Raw genomic sequence first — 21,386 nt, forward strand, 5'->3', positions numbered from 1 at the left:
AATCAGTAAAGAACGTGGTGGTGTTTAGGGCCAAAAAAACCCCCTATGTACTATAATTTTTCTTTTGTAAATCATTGCATTCTTTAGTAGGTTGGATTCCTTCTCCCCCTGATTTAATACTTACAGACATATTTCCAGTCTAAATTATTGTCCCTGTGCTGCTTTTTTCACCTGATATAAATTAGAAAAATAAATTAATTAAATACTCCTGGTGAAATATTAGCTGCATTAAAGTCAATGGCAAAATCATCACTGATTAAAGTAAAACCAGGACAATTTTATTTTTCTGTGTCTGATTAGAGACATAAAGGTTTGATTTTTCTTAACAATAGTATTCTTTGTTTGGAGATAGTCCTGCACATAGTGCTCTGATTGACCTGACTAGTTGCATTAGCCAATCCAATTTTTTTGAAATATAAAGGTCTGTCTCCTGCATTAAGAGAGCAAACATGTTGAAACGGCAGCATTATATGAGAAAGAAAGGAATAGTTTCTCTCAAATAAAGACTTGAGAGAATGCAAGACAAATTTAGGTTTTCAGGATTGTTGCAAGTGAGGAATGTGTTGGGGGTCTTTCTAGTGGATACATATCCATGTCTAGACGCAGAATTTCTTTGCACTGCTGGTCTTGAAAAAGAAGTGAAATTGTGTGGTCCTAGAACATCTTACTCAGAATTATTCACCAGAGAAATGGCTTGCAGGACCAGGTCACATGACAGAAGGCTGACACCGCAGCCCACTGAAATTTGTGAATATTGTCTCTCCGATTCCATGAGCTTTGAGCCAGGAGCTGAATGAACATGGTGATTAAATTACTTTTTTTGTCTCTAAAGAAAGCATAACCTTCAGAATGAGACAGAATATATAGGACAGCCAGGCTGCTCTGTGCTTTGGACTTCATTCTTCAGAGCTGCTAATCCGAGCACCTGGCACATGCATTAAATTGACTTCAAAATATTTCTTCCTCCTTCACCCAAATACAGGACACAAATTATACTACTGGAATTTCCAGAAGATATTATAGTGTTGATGACTTTATTCAGTTATTCTGCAATGCTGAACAATTCTTCTGCGCTTCTCACTTGACACAGACTTATCTCGACACATACCTATACACATATCCTTGTCTTGCCTTCAGATTACCAGTACTTTCATATTTATTTAAGTCATTCAAACCTAGAGGCAGCAACTCTCCATGCTTACACATTCCAGCAAAGGCAGTTGTCATAATTTTTGTTTTGATACTCCTCTACAGTAAAACATTTTTTCCAGAGTAATTTTTATATTATGCATTTGCATTTTTGTATGTTTTTGTCTTTTCATAGGTTTGGACCAAAAAAACGTAGTGCTTGAAACATCTAAGTGTACAGGTTATTTTGCCAGCTTTTCCTGCAATATCTAGAAAAACAAATCTACTGCAATCACTGAATTAATGGCTTGCATGTTACTGTAAAAGTATTCCCCTCTACAAATTTATTTTATCATAACAAATGATATTAAATACATTCAATAGTTAAATAGTTAAATAGTTAAAACTAATATGATTCATATTAGAAATGATAGCTTTTTAGCTGCGCTCATTTCTGGCTCAAGTGTGCTTCTGATTTTGCAAATGGGATTGCAAACAAGCATCCTTTGAAATTTCTGGTATTAGCTACTGCTAGGAGCAGAGGGCTAGACTGAAGCTCTGATCTAGCTTGACAAATATCAGTGTTATTTTTCAGTTTGTCCTCTGTTCAAATTGGACTTTAACAGAGGATAAAAATACTGTCAGTAATTATTTTACAGCTAGAAAATAAAAGTTAGATATGCTTCCCTTTTGCACTTCAGTTACATGCTTCAATATAGATTTCTGAGTCTGAACAGATGCACAGCATTTTGAATCTGTGAGACTGCTGCATATAGCAAATAAATAAGAAGGGAAAGAACAAGCTAAGAAATGGTTATCAGACTGCAAATATAAGCAGTCACTGGGAGAGATGTGGTAGTTTTCTATTTATCATCCTATGAATCCTTATTTCACCATTTTCCTTGAGGAATTTGGACTTACCTGAGAGTAAATGATCAAGTAGCTTGCTGTTGTGACATGCGTCTTGATCCCAAAACCGAGATGCAATAGAGAACAACCTGTAACAAGAATTTTTCAGAAATAATTATTTAGCAAAATAACAAATATATTGCCCAATATCCTAAAATCAATAAAATGAAATGCAGCATCAGGAAAGCTGAGAGCACTGATTACTATTATATCTTAAGACATAAACATATACAGGCTCATGATTTCTGTTTAACTCATAGAGGATAATTAACTTTACCAAACAAATACATACCCCATCGCAAAAAGGAGCCATGCATGTAGTGTCAGTAGGGACAGTAAGATAAGTTCAGAAAGTAACCAACTTGGTATCTTAGAGGAGAATATTTTTCATCTGCAAGATACTTGCATAGTTACTGCTCAGGCTGCAGCCACAAGTGTTAGACAATACCTCTCATTTTCTTTTCTGGCTGTTCAGCAGAGTAATTCTTGACTTTATAAGAAAAAGCGGGCTGCAGAAAATAAAGTCAAATAGACACTATAAAGTACGTGAATGGGATTGTGTGCCTCTTATGTACCTGCCAGCACATTTGATATAAAATATTGCTGCATTGAGGCTCTGAATATTAGTCTTAAAGAAGCTACTGCTTGCTTTCTGCTTTTTTATTTGAAGATGCCTTGTTTCTTGTAGACAAGGTTACATAGGCAAGCTGTAACTACATTAGCCGAAGTAATTTCCCACCTGATTTAATCAAAACTTTTCTTACTAATCAAACCCTTGGACAGATAAGTTTTTTGTGAATCTGGATGGAGGAAATTAAGAAGTTAGAGCTGCTGCTGTTCATTACAAACTATTAGAAATAGTTTATCTGCCCAGGAGTGCTTTCTACATTCAGCAATGTTGGAATTGTCCTGGGTGAATCCATTTCTTCTGCTATTTAACCTGTAACAGAGCACTAACATGACACTAAATATATAGTAATCAGTGACTCAAAAAATTAGTTTTACACAACTTCTGTTATTGTGGACAGACCCAAATTGAAAAGCTCTCCAAACCACAATTTACTACTAAAACAGTAGCATTAGAAGACTATATGGCTTGGAGTACTCGGATCTTTTATAAATAACATCCAGATCCTGAGATCCTTTTGCCCCATCATATTATAACATATTAAAACTGGAGAACAAAAAAGTATGGTTGTGTCCTTGAACCTATTCAAATTGTCTAAATTCAACATATTTCCAGAATGGACTGTTGAATTCTGGTGAAATCTGGAGCTTTCTGATTAAATTTCCTTGATTTCAAAATCTGGATCTGTCTGAAACATAAATACAGTCTTTTAATGGGCTATTGGACTTTCTGGTCTTTAGCAAAACTGAAAAGCGAAGTAATGCATAATATCAGTGAAAAAACAACTTTACAGACCTCAGATTCAGTTCAGAACAGCTCTACAAATGTCCACACGTTTGGAATTTTTTGGCATTTTTTGTTTGTTTTTAGAAGAGAAAAGTAACAGGGAAAACCATTTTTTGGAAGCAGACTCCCTAGTAACTAGTTTCCAAAGGCCTCTCTCTTCAGTATCTGAAGAATTTTGCTATTAAATTAAATAACATTTCATTATGAAAACCTCTTACTTCAAGCAAGCTGAATCCTCTAGTGTCTTTTACTACTGTTTTTTCAGTTCCTTTGAACACTTGTGTTTCCTCTACCATTTTTGTCCATGTAAAGCCAATCTGTGCAGGATTGCACAGGCAGTCTTATCAGCGCAACCTGCACTTTTTAATGAGATCCTTCACCAGGTATAAATCCTAGAGCTGAACATACCTTATTCCTGGTTGCTTTCCTCAAGCAACTTTTATTCCTTTTGTTAACTCTCAGGCCTACATGGTCCACGTGGTACCAGCCAACAGGCCTGTTGGGCTGAGGGCACTAACGGGCCCTGACCAGCCCCACCTGGGCCCTCACCGCCCACGGCGCCATTTAAGCTTGGCCCTCTGAGGCCCTGTTCTTTTTTGGGCTGTACTGTACCTCAGCCTGCTTCTGGTCCTGCCCCCAGCAGGGTTGCTGCATGGCCTGGCTCTGTCCCCAGGCTGCCCATGGACCCTTGGGTAAGGTGGGCTTTTGGTAAGAAAAGGAATACTTCATGATTTCTTAGTTTTTTTTTTTTTTCTTCATGGCTCTCTTCATGGTATTGCAGCTGGGGTTCTTCCACCCTTCTTCCAAGCACAGAGTTAGGAATGCCTGTTGAAGTTGCTTAGAAGATAAAAGCTTAAACAGGATGCTGGCCCTTGAGGTCCTGGTCACCCTTTGTGCCCCTCTCCCTGGCATGGTGCTGGGTCAGTCACATGCAGGCTGGGCCCTTACCCTGTGGGGCTTATCTGTGTTGGCTACTCAAGAGGTGGTGGCTTCCCCAGGGCCTGCAGGCACCTTCCCTCCTGTACGCATCCCACCCTCCGACAGCCTGAAACTGCTTTTTGGGAGGGGAAGGTGTAGGCCTGGGTATCTTGGGTGGAGGAAGGGATGAAACCACTACCCCAGCACTTGGGGCAAAGGAGTTCTGGCTTCAGAGCTGTTAGGTGAAAAGAAAAATACTTGCATTTATGTGTAATGAGCCTGACTCGTGATGGTGTGCTGCAGGTATCCTGTAAGGCTGCTAGCCTTGCACTGTCCCATGCAACACACTATAATGCTGAAGGGCAGCAGAACCCTGATCAGAAAAACTAATTTAAGCTTCTCTTTCTACGTGCAACTTGCATCCATATGCTATGATCCTTGTTGTGGAAACATTTATGCATGTCTTTAACTTCCTTATCCTGTGTGATACCACTGAAATATATTTAAATGGAATTATTTGCAGTAATGGACTTAACTGGAGGCATAAACCAATAAAATCAGTTTAGTGTGTAATTTATACCCACTCTGTTTCCTTCTAAAAGACTTTAAAGATTTTTTCAGGTATGTTACTAGGCTACCAGTGAAATATCCCCATAGCTGCTGAATTTTGCCTTGTTTTTTGTCAGTTGATAGGAATTAGCATTAGAACAAATGGAAGCAGTTGGGTTAATGGTCAAGAGTACAAATGGTCAAAGGATGAAACTATAATTTGAATATTTTGCAAATATGCCACTGCCATATATGAAATACATTCTGCACATATGTTATTAATTTGCTGACTGGCATGGAATGAAGAGGCCTACTTTTGGTATTTCAGGTTGCAACAGATTTTATTTCTTCTATGCTTCCAAATTATGATACTTAATATTCAGCATGGCTTTAAAGTAGCTATATGAGAGACAGAGATAGCAATAAAGGACGCCCAGATTTTGTCTTTTACTGCCAATGTATAAATACAAAGCACCGGGGTTTTTAGTTTGTGTCTGAGCCATGAAGAGGATGAGCAAGAACCAGCCTAGGCAGCTTTTAGAAAGCTGTGAAAAAAAGTTGTTTCAAATTCAAGCCAATATTTCTAGATTTTTTTGATCCTGACTTCCTTGCTCACAAGTGAAAGTGGTTTCATGCTCCTTCTTCTTAGGTAAAAACATTCAGGCAACCCAAAGCCTGAATAGGAAAGGGAAGAAGAGTCCAACAATGCCTTCAGAACCATGCTAACAGCATTTAAAACCCAGTTCCACGTGGTCACCTCTGTAGAATAATAGTTTGCCTAGAGCATAAATCCCCTTGTGTGGTGACTGTCAATTGACTCTGACTGTAAAATGCAGTGAGAGCTAATGCAGTGGTGGGAACACATGCTGGTATTCGCATCGCTGCTCCCCTGCTTGGTGCTGATGCTGACATGTGTCAGAACAGAGGCTGCCATTTCCTCTCTGGCTAATAGGGGAGTATGTCCTAGAGTGGTTCTGCACCTGTAGTGCTAATGGCAGTCCTGTTCAGAGAGGCTTCTTTTTCAGATCCTCCAGAAAGCTGCTGTTACTCTCCCTCCTGAGTAGCACTGTTTGGATAACTGACCAGTTACCAATGTCAGAGGGCAAAATACTGATGTGGGCATATACGATACCATTTTGTAATGTTCTTTTTGCATGTGCCACGTACAGATGAAATTTAGAATGTGTGGTTTGAATCCTCTGCAGACTTATTCTGACCCTAATCCATGGAAAGCTCTGTTAATTAATATCAAAATGGAGAATAGCAATAGGAGACTGAACAGGTAAATGTGATAGTGTTGTCTAGTGCACAAATTTCTTTGTGGTGCATGTCAGCTAACTGTGACCTTACACATACCAGTGACACTCCTGTCTTGATTAAAGTTAGGCAATGATTACACTTGAGCAACATTCAAGAGAAGCAGACCTATAGACTCCAAACTGCAGAATCTCTGTGATCCTCATTCATGTGCCCTGATTTTGCACTACATCTTGTTTGAAAGGGAAATAGGATCATAGGTGAGTGCTTACCATTACACACATGGAGCAAATGATTGGAATTAATCAACATTATTGGCAGCAACCCTTGAGTTCGGCAGCCTGCCAAAGGGAGTGCAACAGGTATAACCAGGTGTCTGTGTATTGCCCTTAAGAGCAAGGAGTGGTGGCAGTACTCCTACTGATCCTGGGGAACCCTTCCCTGCATGTAGGTTTTCTGTGCTACTGTTGCAGTACATGTATTACTGTTAATGTGGCATGAATGAAATCCAGTGTACAGTACTGGGAAATAGGAATCCAAAGCTTCTTAAAAATGCTTAGTATGATAACAAATGTAATGCATACATAAAATTATTATTAGACTATTATATGGTTTGTTCCCTGTGTACTGATATTGCACTATTGTTTTCTAATGGACTTATTTACATGACCGGAATACTCAGTATGTAGACTCTGCAGTAAATAAGGGTGGTAGGCTGGTACACAGGTATGATGTATGTATTCTAAGCACCTAGCAGCACCTTCTTTCCTCAGAGATGTTCTGCTGCAGCTCTGAATCTTGAAACACTTTTTCTTATCTTACCTTTGCCTGTAATTGTATCACTTCAGTGAAGTTTTGCCCAAATTCACACTGGAATTGTGAACAGGATCAAAGTCTGTGGTGTAATTAAATCCAACCCATTCACAAGAATTTAATCTCTTTTCTGAAAGCTACTCCATATATATATATAAAATGAGTTTGCCTGTATGTGCTGATGTCGTCTGTTTCCCATTATCTATGCTTTGAGACCTATATATGAGGAAACATCAAGTAAAACATTTTTATTAGATACTTTTAAACTACATAAGAAAATTGAGAAAGTATTCAACAAGTAGGGCAGTAGGTTAAGTGAACTAGCTGTACCCAAGGCAGCATTTGCACCCTCGATCATATGGTGTGACAGTGAGGCTACACAATTTCAGATTTATTCAGCAATGACTGCATCCAGCTGTGTGGTAATAGGTTAAACTTTGACTTTGTAGCCAAAGAAAAAAGATTCACTCTGGAGCCTAAACCTTGGGCCTTGTGACTGTCAGGTATTCTCTCTGAAGGTTTGCTTTCTCCAGAAGTCTTTCTGAAGACACTGATGATCGCTATATCTACAAAATTACTGGCACACCTTTGCACAGTCTTCTTGCAAAAATGCTACCGCACGCTTGGAATTAAAATAGTAGTGTTGGCATTGTATGCTGCATGGATGGCTAAACCCATTTTTCATCCTAATTCTACAAATTGGGCTTTCTGGATTTAGTGAATCTTAACGTTGCTCACATTCCTATGTAGCTGCTCGATGATGGGGGTGTTTGGAGCAACTGTAAAGGCTTATGCTTCTTATGGATGCTTCACAGACCTATAAATGTGGTTAGATGCAAATTTTTCTGTGCTTTACTAGGAGGATTTATCATTTAAAATGCCAATAGGATTTTTGGATGTAGCAAAAATACTGTAGCTTTCTGTACCCTAATTTTCAGAAATATTTCTATCTTATTTTGGCATGGGAAAAAGAAGTCCAATTGGCCAAAGTCTGGCCAAGTTGCAAGAGGCCAAAGTGTAAGAAAATGAAACATCATAGTGGGGAATGTAGGCAATTAGAATTATGTACCATAATCTATACATACTATTAATCAATTGAAAAATCACAGCTTCATGTGACGTGGTAGAACTTTATCTGATTATCAGCAACAACATATTTACAAGTAAGAATTATGATTTTAAAAAACTTTTTAAGAATAGTAAAACTTTTTTAACAAATGTACTAGCATGCTGGCAAGTAAGCTACTGCTCCCTGTGGTTTTGTACGTTATACATCCTTCTCCAAAATATGGCCAAAGGCCTGCCTTCTTAATCAAACAAATTGTGTTTGGAGCTAATTTCTAGCTGATTAGTGTCTCCAGAGTTCTCCATTCAGTCAATGGATACCTATGAGTAAGTATTGGCAATGCCACAGATTTTCTTTGCAAAGAGTAAAGCCTTCTCTGTTTTGTTTTGGTCTAACTGTACATACCAAATAGCAATAACATTGCTATCACCAACTTAAATGATTCAGGGTTGAATTCATTCTGTTTCAAAGGGTTTAATCCTGTAAATTACTAGATAAATTTCCGTGGGAGGCAAAGCTACTCAATACTTTTTTTTTTTTTCAAAAGCAGGATAGGAAATTAAGTTTTAAGTTTTCATCTAATATCTGGCCAGCATTCTATTTTCATAAAATCTTTGTTTTATGATTTTAAGTCTTTTGGGGGGATCAAAATAAGATGGTGTCTGTCTTCTGTTTTTAAATGAAAATTTAATAGGGAATTTGGGTTTAGAGGAAAATAGAGCTTCCATCTCTGTTGGTCTTCAGGCAGTATAATACTACTACTAATTGTGGTGGCACAGAAAGGCTTTAATAGCAGTAATTTCTCATAACTGAAGGAGTACATCTGAGCACAGAACTACCCTTCATTAGCACCTTTTTAATTATTTCAGTGCCTGCAGGTCAGCGTATTTTGCATTGCTCTGTTAGAAGTGGTGGACAGATATTGAAGACAATGATCTGCAGCTTTATAAAAAAATAAAACAATTTCAGTTCTTTATCATCTTGCTATAAATTGGCAATACAGCACAGCTGACTAGAAAAAAAAAATCTCTCTCCCATTTCTTCATCCATGAGAACTAAGGCCTCTCTGCCACTAGAGGGTGAGGCAACTACAAACCAAATACTTAAGTCTTAGTCATTCCTGTAGAGGGTACACATGCAAGTTAACATGCAGACAGGACCTTGGTTATTCATATTTAGGAGAGAAAGATGCATACCGTGGGCATAGCAAATACTCATATGCTTAAAGCCAGAGCTGCACAGAAATATGGGAACAGTCTGTGATAATGAACAACAGTGGAAAAAAACTCACTATCTAGACAATAGATTTTTGGGCCTTGGGAGGCATAGTTACAAAAAATAAGTTCTGATCTTGATTCAAGTACTGAATCAAACTCTTTTGCTTCAAGAAAGAATTACTGGCTTAAAATGCCTCCCTTTTAGTTACAGTTCTGAAAAAAAAAAAGTCTATCTTCCTGCTTGCTTTTGATCTACACCATCTATACTAAAGATTTTCTTATTTGCTTTCTTGTAGTTCCTTGACTTTTCTAGTATTTCTTTCCTTTTACTACAAGACAGTCTGATGCAGTTGCCCTGGTGTATCTTTCAAAACTGAGTTAATTGTTTCATGTAGTTTAGTATGGCTATGTATCTTGTCCAAAGCAATAATTCCTACTAACATGTCCAGTGTTTCCTGGCTAAACATTTTACAAATAAATCATGTTTTGATGCTTGCAGAGCCTCTTAGAAGATGGTTTTCTTTGAAGACTTCCCTAACTCACAAAGAAAATATGCCATTTACATTTCAATTTACAAAAGCTACTCTTAAATTGGAGATTTAACAAATCAATATGCTGTTTCTTCAGGAACAATATTTCCTGATTTAAAACAAAAATCAAGTCCCACAGCGTACTGTAACATCAAGTAATTTTTTTCTTTTTTGTTCTTACAAAGCTCTCTGAAGAATTCTGTCTTTAAATATGTTTTGACAATGCCTGCTGCCTTGTTACTTCAGCAGTCTGAAGATCCAAATTCAACTTCCCTTTTTTCCTGAAGAAAGACTTTGATATTAAGTTTGTAAAAAATACTACAAAGGGCATGTGTGGGGTCAGGAGAAACACAACTATGTGTCACTATGTCATAGTAAAAGAAGAGGCAAAAGAGAAGAAAATATTAAGTATCATAGTTCTAAACTATTGCCTGGGAGATTTTAGTAATGTACTCATCTTAAATGAAAGACAATTGTGGTAAGAATTAGAGTGAAATTTTGAGGTTCTAGTCTAGTTAGATAAGGGCAGCATTAATCTTTGTTTAGGGAATTACAGTTTCATGCTACAGAATGATCAGAATTTTGTTGGAAGCTTTCTGTGTTTATCAACAGCATTTTAATTTTAGGGAAATTAACTGTTGAGTTTGAAGTTACATGTAGGATTTCACATTTTCTGGCCTGAAAACTTTGCATGCCCAGATTTTTCTGGCTGCATACTTAAAGCATAAAACCAGTCGTTATTGAACTTTGTTGAAATAAATAGGGTTTAAGAACATATTAAGCTAATGTTAAATAAAAATTCATTCTGCTGTTTGTTGGTTTACTTATGGTTCTTGTATAATATTTGTATAACTTCAGAGAAGTTATAGAATGATTTTCGCTTTTTTAAAAAAAAGGTGTTATTAGAGCAAGGAATGGTTGCTATCCTTTATTTTTTGAGGATTTTAACTGAAAGGAAACAAATGATGACATTCCCTTGTGCTGACATTAAAAATCCCTGGCTCCTTTCTATGGGCTCTTTTCTTTTAGTGTCCTAAATACCATAGAAGTAATAGAGCGTTTACAGTTGGAGGCAATGATTGCTTTCTTCATTTCAGAATAAGAGATTTTGAACTCTATCAAATAATTTTAACCCTCAAACCTATCCAAAAGCTTTACTGGGAGGTACAAATGAAATCACACAGAACAATCAGTTAGAATATGGTTTTGTTGCTCTGAATATCACGTGGAAAGTGTGAAGTGCCAAAAGTGTTTTTTATTACAACAATAGCATATTTAGCACAGTTCCTTATTCTACGTCGTCTTTAGCATCTTTCTGCTTAGTGATTTCTATAGGACTTGCAGCTATGCAAACACTTTTTATTTTCTGGACAATAGAACATAGCTGTTATAGTTGGGAAAACTGGAAATCTGTCCAGCTTTTATGTCCTTCTGTTACAGCAACAACACTAGATGTTAGCTGCCTATTAGTTTCTAAGGCTTAGAGCCAGACCTGATGCCAAATTAAATGACTAAACTTACTATTAAATTCAATCACACTCACTATCAGTCTCAAACTACTGTTAGCAGAAAGGCCCTTTCAGTTGAGATGCAAGAACCATGATTTGTTTTTAAGGAAAAACTTGAGGTAAAAAGCCTGGTCCTTGTTTCAGTTTCTAAGGCATTGCTGCTATTGCTCCCTAGAATCAAAATGCCAGAGGCTGAAAAAACACATCTGTATGACACCTGAAAATGGTGCTGGGGGGGTTGGTGCTGTTTAACTTGATTAATAGAAAAACAGTAGTAAAATTCCTAGAAATGTCTGTTAGCTGAGGGACCCATGCAAAGGAGAAGAGAATTCAGGCATGGCTTGTTCTCTTCCCATGATCTAATCTGGGTATTTGTGGTCCACTGTTGCTCTGCTCACATGTGCCTACTTGTATGTGAACGGACTTTTTATATTGCTCTAAAAATTCTCATCTGGGGTAAGCAACGCATGGGCTTTGAGGCTACAGTAGAGGGAATAATCTCCCCAAGCCCAGGCCTGACTCTGAATGCTTATCTTTTCACCATGCTATGGGTGGTGGAACCATAAGTTTCTGCATTTTTTCCAGCTTCCTTCAGACTTGTAACTAAGTTGAAGCCTTTTATATGTTTCCTTGCAGCACTTTTGCAGGCTAGCTAAGACAGAAAGCAACCATTTAAGTACTATTTTTCTTTCACTCAATGTCCTCCACTGTGCAGAGCAGTTCCCCAGGCTCTCTCGCAACAGAAGTGCTTGCTGCTTTGGTGCCACTTCACTGCTCTGTGATTTGGGGAACTTTTCTTACCCTATCTGAGCTTCTCTTCTCTCTGTATGGCTTGGCTGCCAGCTTTAGCTGATCTGACATTCTTCCCCACAGAAACATGAATGAGAATGGCAGGTAGCAGCACAGTGGTGATCTGTTGCTTATTTCAAATGTGGCTGTCGGATAAAAGCTGAAAATGCTATTTTACAAACAGCACCTCCAGACAGGCTACATAGGACTGAGCAAAGAACCAGAAAAAAACCTACCATCCTTTTTCTGAGGCCCTGAAAATAAGGGTAATTTTATTATACTTGTATGTTTTAGAGTTTGATGGTATTTTTAGGCCTGAAGAGCTCCATGATAAACATTTGAATTCATCATTCTAACAGTTTTCAACTTTCAAAGTAAATTTGTTTTAAAGGTTGAACATGTCACATGGTAATAGCAACTAACCAGCAGCTATGAAATGTCTAAGGAATCAGAGGAGATAGAGAAATCTCAGTAAGTAAAACATAATGTCTGGGACAGCTGAATGCAAAGAGTAGAAACAGAAAAGATGGGAGGGAACTCCAAAACCTTAGTTTTTACTTTATCATATATTTTTGTATCATGATGTAACATCACAATGATCATGCCTGTCATATAAACTCAATTTGAAAATTTTCATCAGGCTTTGACTTATGGAAGTGCCAGAAGGAAATAGATGGTAAGACAGTGGATCAAATTCTGACCATGGTTGTACATGAACTGGTAAGTGGAAGTTTAAAATCTATTTTTACTCATTTGTTTTTTTGTTGTATGACACTGAAGCCCAATACACAATTTTGCTTTGTTATCATTCTATTTTCTTTTTCCAGCCAGATCCATCTCCAGGCAGAAGAAAGGTTTAAATAAGAGTTTAGTAGGAGGAAAGCTTCTGGAGGGAAACTCTCCTTCTATGAATCTGACACATTTATCTGCTTTTGTGGGAAAGGCATTATTTTTTAAATAAAAAAATCAGCTAACCATTGACTGAAATTTCTAGAAAAAATGCACTGAATGCTCAAAATGCACACCCTTTATATTGTACACTAAGACAAAACAATGTCTTGGTAACATTTTTTAAATACCCATAGAATTATAGAATCATAGAATCATTTCAGTTGGAAAAGACCTTCAAGATCATTGAGTCCAACCATCAACCATGCCCACTAAACCATGTTCTGGAGTACCCTGTCCACTTGCTTTTTGAATACCTCTGGGTATAGTGACTCCACCACTTCCCTGGGCAGCCTATTCCAATGTCTGACAACCCTCTCAGTAAAGAAATTTTTCCTAATATCTAACCTAAATCTCCCTTGCTGCAACTTGAGGCCATGTACGTGTAAGGAGCTGGTTTTATACTGTACAGTACCTTGGAGAACCATCCACTGTGCAAGCTGTACTCAAACTTGAAAAATTTTACCATTGTAGACTGTCAAGTTTTATTCCACTTTTTGTTCATTTTTGGGGGAAAAAAACCCCTAAAATTCTTCATTAGGTTGTAAGATATTGGAGTGTAAGTAGAAAGAGTATTTCAACAATTTCTACAAGACTAAAAGAATAAGTCATACTAGCTTTGACACTTGATGTATGCTTAATGTCTGAGGCCTGTTGTTACAGAATATATGGAATACTAAGGTATCTGCACCAAGGTTACTGAAGATCATAATAGCATGCAACATCATAATATAACTAATTGAAATTATATATTAAATATTGTATACCCTATTATATTATTTTGAACTGAATGGGTTATATAAAGTGTAACAGCCACTATTTGAGTATTTCTGAGTTTTTGCTGGAAACAGACTACACCTAATTAGGACACTGTGGCTGAAATGTTATTGTTTATTAATGAGATAGTGCTGGTGTATTTGGATAAATCTTGTACTCATTGCATATGAATGAAGATAAGATATAAACCATTAAGGAATATGGATAAGCAGGCTGTAAATACCAGATACATAGGCATAGTAGAATCATTGAGGATGCACAAAGGTTGCAATGAACTCCCTTCTACAGGAGAAGCACTACTGATTGACTTAACAAAACCAATTTTTGTGCATATATTGAGATGATTTTGTGAAACTTTCCATATATGCACTATCTATAGGTAAAATTAGGCTCAGACCTTGCAAAGAAAATGGAATTCTGCTGCCAACTATTAATATTGGCCATTTACTTATAAATGCCTTCATATTAACCTGAAGTTCACTTGGTAATAAACAGGAGAAACGTAAATCCAGTATCCAGTGGTGGTTCTAGAGGCTTGCAAAAGTAACAACAGATCCAAAGTTGCTTACTGAAGCCTGTTACCGGGAGCCGAATCTTCCCATTTAGACATTCGGTGCATATTTCTTGCCTATGCATTTAACTATAGATGCTTTATGGTTGATTATGGCATAAACCTAAAGAACTATAAAATGTTAATATTACTTGCACTGCATGATTTTTACTCTATTGGTTTTAAAAAAGTAATAATACCTTAAAGTAATGCAGCACTTCCATACTCTAATCTCTCTAAAGTTACTTGTTAACAGGTAGCTTGAGCTTGCAATTAATTTAACAAGGAGCAGAACCAATGAATGCTGTTTTCCTATGAATTTGTCTTGTGACATGCAAAGAAGTATAAATGCTGTGCCAAAATTCTGGAGCATTTTTTTCCTGTGTGGATTGTACTGATTCCTAATCACAGCTGATGTGCTGTGGCTGCCTTTCCCACCAAAGGGGCATCTACTTATCAACATATATTTACAACATTTACATATTAACAAGATTAAAGATTCTCTGCTAGGTAATGGATGCAAAAGTTTCTAGGAGGGGGCAGGCAGATGACATAAATTTTGCTTTCTTAGAGAACTTATCCTAAACATTAGAATTCCATTAATCCTTTGTGATTCCTAATGGGTTTTGTAACAACAAACTGTGGCAGATTCTTTATTCAGGAGGGTAGTTCCTATTACTCACTCAGGGAAGAAAAAATGCTAGCCTGTTGTTCTGTTTATTAACTATTACTGTTTATTAACCACTCCAAGCACTGCAGAGAAATCAAGAAATACAGTCCCAGCCCCAGGGACTTTCCATACTCAGGTACTGAACTTTGATGTTCAGTGTTTGGTATCAGCCAGATGGACGTAAAGGACAGTCTGACTCCAGCTATTCTACAAGAGATGATACTACATTTTTTACACAATTTAGCCTTGGAGTTTCCAAACAACTAAGGCTAACTCTTGCCTTTATATGATGATAGCATGCTCTGTTTTTCCATAAAAACCAATGACCAGTGTACGTGTTGTGCATGTGATAATAAGGAGTGGGAGGGAGGGAAAGAAAAGGAATGAAGCGTGGCAGAACACTGCTGACTGTGGCATGACAAACAGGGAAAGGAGCAAAACCTACACATGGCAGCAAGTCTGTCACTGGAGAAGCAAACTAAGTTGTTTGACCAGGGTAATGCCAGAGAGCAACTCTGAAAAGAATGATATCTTTTGATACCTTAATGTGTAGCCAAGTTGATCGTTTAAATGAGATGTCTATGGCAGTGTATTGAGAAGGAAAGATTTTTCCAGAAGTTTTTGAAGTTTTGTTCTGTGGGAATCTTGGCAAAAGTTTCATCCATGTAAAAGTATTATGTGAATGCCTTTCTACTGTTTAGAAGAACTTTCAGGTAAATGTGTTCAAGCTTCTTGAAAGAAGATATCTGCACGTACACTGATTCAGTGCACAGAACTACTTATGTGCAGATGAGCTACAAAATGTACTGTTTCTTTACTCTGATAGAGATTGAGAATTATAAATAAAAACTATTGGCAGATCATGAGATCTGGGATCAGTATGTTCTTTTCCATAACTACTCACAATTGGGAAAACCTAAACACAATAAGGATAACATAGTAACTTGATTAGTTGACTTCATCTATAATTCATTCCATTTGGGAACACTATTCTACTAAATATGGGCATATCTGTGGTCTGTGTTTTGGAGGAAATGTGAATGGAGACAAATTTGCCATTTAAGTAACATTGAATGTTTTGAGGCAGTCAACATCTGGTAATTAAAGGTGGAAAAAATTAAAGGCGGGGTTTTTTTTAGAGCAGAATAGTTTCATAACAATGAAAATGAAGATAAGACTTTTTTGTGGGACAGTGACTTTCAGGCCTCTGGTTAGAGAAAGAAGAATATCTTCGAGATGTTGGTAGGCTTCCCTTGTATCAAATCTTTCAAATGAATGAAGAAGCACAAAAGATTTAATTTAGAATATAAGAAGTGAAATATCTCAGAATAATAGAGTATTATTGGCAGGCTTCTGCTGTGGCCTACTGATGTCAAAGTGAATGACTGAGGTATCGTACCAGATTTTAGAAATGAATGAAGGATAAAACAGACAACTGGCAGTTAGAAGTGGTTAATTTAAAAAAATAAAGGTGAGAGGGAGCAAACTGATATAGCATAAAAAATGTATGAAAACCAAGAAATCTTGAGGTAGTTCTAGTGGATCTGCTATTTAATAACTGGAAATAGTAAGCTTAGGACTGCTTTCCTGGGTCAGGTGTCCTGGAATCCCTTTTCGGGAGGTGTAGACAGAGGTCATGGAAGTCATAACTGAATAGAACAAAATGGGAAAGAATAGTAGTAGAGCAATCACCACTTTTAACTGCTGTGAAGTGTGCCCTGAATCTGTCAGCAGGATTTCTGTTTGTTTTTCAGAAGAAGTATAGCAAAACAGATCAAACCTAACATTTTTTTTTTGTCTGGGTCCCCATCATTCACTAGAGGAAATGACAAACTCATTTTATGTGATTTTTATGGCTATCCCTTCCCCCTTCCCCTCAATTCTGTTTTATTCATTAATTGCAATTCTCAGTTTTTGTTCCAAGGTCCTTAAACTGGATTATCACCTTTTCACTCCAATATTCTCTCCTAGTTGCCTATAGTTATCACTACCTTTTTATAAGGGTTGATTTCATAACCTTTTGATCTGCTTTAGTACTTCATGGCCTGTACTTTATAACACAACCATAATTATTTTTCCTTATGAAGAAATTCAGTTTTGTTTTCAAGTTCCTGAAAATTTTTAATTTAAATGGCCTAAACATTCATTGAACTCTATTTACAGCCCATCTTACAAACACTCAGTTAACTGTAGTTAAACCCAAGGTATTTTCAAGTTTCAAAATTAGATTTATAAAGGTTTATACAGGGGGAGTGACTTGTACAAGGTTGTAAATAGACATTTCAAAGGAGGGGAACATTTAAATAAGAATCCCTGTTAAAAAAATTCTAAACAGTTTTGCAATTTAGAGCAGTAAAAAAAAAAGTAATCTATAAAGATTAGGGCAATAGGAGCAAGGCAGTGAAATGCTTTAAAAAAAAGTCATGCCTATTGTGGGTTCAAATGGCTGACGTGACCATACATTGTCAGCATGGCTCTGTTACTTGCTTCTTGGCCATACCATGATGTAGAAGTTCAGTAAAATTGAGAGGGAATGTGACTTCATTAGAGATGTTATTTCTCAGCAATGATGGTAGATATTTCTTTCCTTTGTTAATGTAAACATCCATTTTAACTTAAATGATCCAGGCACTATAGTTCATGTTTCACTCCTCCATTGTGTTTTAGGCCTTAATAATGTCTTAGGCTAAATGTTCCCAACATTTTGGAGTAAGCCTTCTCCTTTCTCCTCGCCCTTCTCCTTTCCTTTCCCCATGCTGCAGATGGCTGTTTTGTGATTTGGCTTTTTTCAGATTGAAAAAATGTTTACAGTTTTACTGAGTAGATTAAAGATCTTCAATAAATCACACGAATGTGATCATTATACCACCATTGTTCCTACCATGCTAACATGGGGTTTATGGTGAAATCCCAATAGAGGAATTAATGATCAGAAACTTCTGCTTTTGTTTTAACTATTAAATATGAATGATACTTAGTCTTAGGACTAAAATTTGGTTTAGAAGATTGGTATGCATGTTTCAATATAATACTGTCATGGTTAAGCCATATCACAGGCTGAATGCTAAACTTTGAACTTGACATAGCACAACTAAATCGTCACATCAACACTTGTCAATAATAGTATACAGTTCAAGAAAAATACCAGTGTCATCCATGGAAGATAGAGAAACATTTATCCAAAGAGAAACTATACCAGCAACTCCAGGAAATGGATTTTGAAATGTAGTTATACCCAAGGGGAATAGACACATTCATTGGTACCTTACGTTTTATAAAGCCATGGGAGTTAACCATCAGATAATGGGTGCTTTACCTGTCATGGCTTATTGCTTAATTATTATCATAGAATACCAGGTTGGAAGGGACCTCAAGGACCATTTGGTTTAAACTTTCTTGGCAAAAGCACAGTCTAGACAAGGTGGCCCAGGAGCCTGTCCAGCTGAACTTTAAAAGTGTCCCATGTTGGGGAATCCACCACTTCCCTGAGGTGAGTATTCCAATGGCTGATTGCTCTCATGAAAAATTTTTCTCTTGTGTCCAAGTGGAATCTCTCCATGAGTAACTTGTACCCATTACCCCTTGTCTTTTCCATGTGACTCCTTGTAAAAAGTGAGTCTCCATCTTCTTTGCAGCCACCCTTTAAATACTGACACATGGTGATAAGGTCTCCCCTAAACCTTCTTTTCTCAAGGCTGAACAAACCCAGTTCTCTCAGCCTTTCCTCATATGGCAGGCTTCCCAGCCCTTTGATCATCATCACGGCCCTTCTCTGGACCCTTTCTAGCCTGTCCACATCTTTTTTGCATAGTGGGGACCAAAACTGAACATAGTATTCCAGGTGTGGCCTGACAAGCACTGAGTAGAGTGGTAGAATGACTTTACCTCTGCTGGTGATGCCCTTGTTGATGCAACCCAGTATCCTGTTGGCTTGCTTTGTCGCAGCAGCACACTGTTCACTCTTATTGAGTTTGGTGTCCACCAGGATGCCCAGGTCCCTTTCCACAGAGCTGCTCCCCAGCCAGGTAGATCCCAGCCTGTGCTGCACACCTGGATTATGTTTTCCCAGGTGCAAGACCTTATGCTTGTCCTTGTTGAACTTCACAAGGTTCTTGTCTATTTGATATGAATTGGAATTACACACAAACAATACTGGAGTCTTAAGTGCTCTTAAACTTGGGAGACAAAACTGTATCTTTAGATTATAATGTGAAGAACCCAGTTAAATACGATGAGTATCTGATACAGGTGCAGAAAGAATCATTTAGAAGAATGAATGCACTGAGATTTCCTTTAATGCACAAGCCCTGAAGAGCTGACAGGCATGCGCTTACAGCTGTGCACAATGCCACAATCCCCCTTACTTTGTTAGGGCCCCATCTTGCTATTATGTCATACTAAGGCAGATCATATTGGCATGTTTGGTACGGATATACATTCTCCTGCACAGCCATATGTTTGAGGCTGTTTGAATTCATGCTCAGGTGTAGCCTAATTTCTTTTTTGATCATTCAGCGTTGTAAAACTAAATGAACTGCTCCAAATGAGATACAGGAACTTCATCCAGCATTGCTGTCTCTCTGGTAAGAGTCTGGATTAGACTAGACTACCTGGTTACTAGCTGGTGACTAAGTTAGCCTGACATGTCTTTAGTACTAGATATGTTTATATTTGGTTTTCAATTTGCACTTTCTTGTGCTGCTGGATTTTGATCATAATGTTCCCTTAGAGTATGTCTTTGTTTCTGATATATTTCCTAGAAATTAGGGTTGCAATACATCATTTACTAGTTTAATTATTTGCCTTAATTCATGCAGTGTGTTGTCATTCAGGTTGTGAATAAAAATAAAGGCAACTTATTTCCTGGATCTACTTTTCTGTGCAAAATAATAAAATAAAGGCAAACAAAAAAGGAAAGGCAAATTGTCCTGAAAGAAACAACATCTGAATACTAATATTTCAGAACACTGTTACTAACTGCAAGAATAGAAAAGAAAAATAAAAGTACTTTCTGAAGTCTTTAAAAAAGAGTTGCCTGGAAGATTTTTGGAAGTGAAAATTAAATTTGGCAGAGGATACGTAAGGCTCAGCTACCTGCTAAAACTTGTCAACTCTTAATTTTACATCTGTTGTTGATCACACTGCAGGACTGGATAATATGTTTATGATCATGTCACTGCAATGGAAGATGCAATGTTAAATTGTCATGTCTAGTCAAGTAGGGGGCTTGGTCTTTCATGTATATTTGATGACAAACAATCCCACTGAAGCATAGCTGGTGTATTGCAGTAGTACCCTTACAGGAAGGACTTGTGTTTAGTTTTGTTATTCTTTGCTTTCTCAGGCATAAGCTTCTATGATCTCTCAAGATATTTTAAACAAAGTAGAATTACAATTATACAGACTTTTAACAAAAGAGTAGTTTCATCTGTAATTCTGGTTTTGTATTAAGGGTTATCATTTTGCATTTTGTTTAGCAACTGAATAAGAGAAGCCCTGCCAATAACTGCCAGGTACCAGCAAATAATTATTCAGTGTTCAGGTTAAGTAAAAATTTTGTGCATTATAAAATTATTTAGCAATTAGATTTCAAAGCAGCATATGATCTATATTGCTATCCTCAGGTTTCTTCTTTCCTCTTGCATGGTAAAACTTACTAAATTTCATTTAAAATGTACATTTATGTTTTCTTTGCAACTATTAGTCCCATTACCGTTAGTATAGAGGATGCTACCACACTGCACTAACGAAAGCTGAAAAGTTTCCTTGATTCCTCAAATCTAAATACATTAAATATGAAAATTCAAGATGAGACTTACTTTAATAAAAGGCTTTGAATATTTATTTGTTAAATTGTTTTGCACCTTGAAGAAAAACCAAGTGTATGCATACATTTTAGCTGCATACAATAGGCTATTGTTTGTCACTTGCCCTTACTGAGCTATGCATGTTTATGCCGTACCTCCCGGCGGTTCAATATATGGTCATGCCATTAGCTTCCCAAAGATCTGCCTTGATTCTTTCACGAGGGTTTCACTCCTAGGGGCAGGTTTGGAGCTAGAAAACTTTATACTATAAAGATTTTTCTGCTGTATATATTACAGTTGTAAATATACTTTTAAGCCATTTTTGGTGGTGAGGAAATATTTGTCATATCTGTAGCTGTATTTTTGAATGACTTGATAAATTATTTCTGAGATCTTTTCTGTTGTTTAATAGGGTTTTTTTAATTCATTTAAAAACAAGAACCACCTGATTATGAAAATATATAGCTGAACTGCTGAGCAGATGAATTAACACAGTTAAGTATTCTTTTGGAGAGTCACTAGAAATGCCTCAGAGT

This window comes from Haliaeetus albicilla, chromosome 8, assembly GCF_947461875.1.
Source record: "Haliaeetus albicilla chromosome 8, bHalAlb1.1, whole genome shotgun sequence".
In the NCBI taxonomy this organism is placed as follows: Eukaryota; Metazoa; Chordata; class Aves; order Accipitriformes; family Accipitridae; genus Haliaeetus; species Haliaeetus albicilla.